Here is a 2,749-nt window from a genome sequence, read left to right as displayed (position 1 = left end):
TTTAATTAATTAATTAATATTTTATAAAGGTTTAATAAAATTAATTATATAAAATTAAATAATTATTAATTATTTATACTAATGTAAGAGACAAATAATTTTTCATTTTTAACTTTTTAATTTTTGCAATAAAATAAAAAAAGAACAGGTTGCAAGACACATCAGAGACAAAAAACGCTAAATATGTACGGGTAAATATGCATTTTAGGTCACACATCTCCGATTTCGATGTGCTTCAGATATGTTGTAGGGCATACCGAGTAATTATATGAAAAAATTTTGTGGGGGACGGCCTTGGTTTAGCAGATATGGCTGTTGAAAGTTTCGAAACAATAGTAATATTTTTGTTCTTTTTGTTTACATTTGAAGCGCGTAGGCAGGGGGGCTGCGCTTCCCCTGCACTCTCCCCCAAAACCTAACTTAACCTAACCTCTAAAAGAAGCTTTTCACAAGAAGCAAATGTAATTGGAAATCGTTATTTTTTTCCGAGGGGAGTTACGATTTCTAATTACATTCGCTTCTTGTAAAAAATCGGTACTTGATTTTCGAGGAGGGGAGCACGGGGAGAGGCGAAGCCCCTTTCGGAGGTTAGGTTAGGTTAGGTTTTGGGGGGGTGCAGCCCCCCCTGCCTACGCGCTTCAAACGCGAACGAAATGTACGTGAGACCAAAAAATAAGAATTCATTCGTGAAACTTCTTCCTGTTGTAACTTTTTAACAAACAATGACCCCCTAAAACCTTTACATTATTACTCGGGACAATGACCTTTACAACATATATAAAAATTATTAAAATAAGAGGTCGCTTCCCTAAACTTAACTTTTCGTAATAACAGCTTGTAATATCTAGAATAAAGTATTAAAATTCTGAAACTTCAAATTGCCATATCTCCTAAACTAAGGCCGTCTCCCACAAAATTTTTCCACACAATCACTCAGTATGACCTGCCCTACAACATATCTGAAGCGCAAAGAAATTGGTGATGTGTGACCTAAAATGCATAATTACCATATGTACGTAAGACATTCGTTAAAGACAGGACACAAAAAAGACAACGCTAAAAACAAGAATAAGACTAAAAAAGACAAGATTGAGACAAATTAAAGACACGAACGTACTCAGAGATACAACAAGTACAATATAAGAACAAAGGACAGGAATGAGACACAAAAAGACAGATCTGGGAAGACACGTTTTAGACATTAGAAGAACACAACTCTGTGTTCTACTCTTGTCTATCGGCTCATGAGGAAAATTATTTGCTTATAGCGCGACCATTGACAAATTTATTAAAAAAAGATGCAAGTTTTTGTTTAAATGAAGAAGAAGAATGTGCATTTAACGAATTGAAGAGGATACTTAGCTGTGATCCTGTATTAAAATTATATAGACACGAGGCTGATACCGAGCTCTGCATTGACGCTTCTAAATTAGAATTTGGAGCAATATTACTCGAGAGAAACGCCAATGATCAAAAGTTCCAACCGACATATTACGCTAGATAGAAAACAACTGACGCAGAGTCAAAATATTTTAGTTACAAGTTAAAGTTCTAGCGATTATTTAATCTTTAAAAGTTTCGCGTATTTCTTTCAGGTATCTCTTTTAAAATCATAACAGACTGCTAGGCTTTTACTATGACAATAAAAAAACGAGACTTATGCGTGCGTGTGGTGAGATGGGCATTACTGCTCGTAGAATTCGACTACGAGATCAAACATCGTCCCGGTAAATCAATGTTGATGCGACATGTTGATGCGCTAAGCAGATATCCTTTATGCGTGCGTAATGTTAATTAAAGAGAAAGCACGCATTACTAAAACTCAGCTTGACTTCCGTTTTCGGTAGCAAATACAGTAGGTCAGTGTTAGAGAGCATAGAAGTAAAAAAGTGGATTGGGAGAATTGGAAGGTGTACTATTAGATAAATAGCTAGAAAGGAAGAGGGAATCGGGAGAGAAATATGAGGAACAAGAAAAAGAAGAGGAGAAAGAGATAGTTTTTAAGAGCAGTAAGAAAGTTCAGCAATCTTCACAAAGAGAAAGAGAAGAAGAAGAAGAAAAGGAAGAGGATGAAGGTAAGGTATCTTCCAAAAGAAAGTATGATGATGGGAGTAAAAAAAAGGTTAGAATGGAAAGAAAAGAAGAAAGAGATGGGATATTGGTTAAGAATATAAAGGCAAAAAATGGATGGTGGAAAGTGATTGGAGTGTATATCAATGAAGGAGTGGAGAGAATGTTAGATGAGTTAAAAAGATTAATAGAGAGAAAAGAAGAGAAAGTAAGGATAATATTAGGAAGAAAATTTAATGCCAGAGGAAGAAGGAGAAGAAATAGTGGAAAAAGAAGAAAAAAGAAAAAACAGGGAGAAAATCGAAAAATTAAGAAGATCAATGCAGAAAAGAAGAAATTGGTGAATGGAATAAAAGAGGTGGAATGGTTTATATGGAATGGGGATATAAGAAGAGATGAGGATAGAGAGCATACTCGAGAGAAAAAAGAGTCGGTAATTAATTACGTAATAAGGAAAGCATGTTTGAAGGATGAAGTGAAAAAGATGATAAGAAGGAAGTCAACACTTGGAAAAAAAATAAAAGAAAAGAAAACGAGGAAAAGGAAGATAGATAAAAAAAAACTAGTTGGAAAGGTATTTAAAGGAGACGTTAGAAAGAAAAGGAAAAATAAAAATGAATGGTGAAATGAGAAATGTCAAGAATAGAAGAGAAGAGTGAGGAGAGAATTAAGAAAATAG

Source organism: Pseudomyrmex gracilis, unplaced genomic scaffold (genome assembly GCF_002006095.1).
Source record: "Pseudomyrmex gracilis isolate BER0280 unplaced genomic scaffold, ASM200609v1 scaffold_1300, whole genome shotgun sequence".
NCBI lineage: Eukaryota > Metazoa > Arthropoda > Insecta > Hymenoptera > Formicidae > Pseudomyrmex > Pseudomyrmex gracilis.
This window is presented reverse-complemented; position numbering follows the sequence as displayed.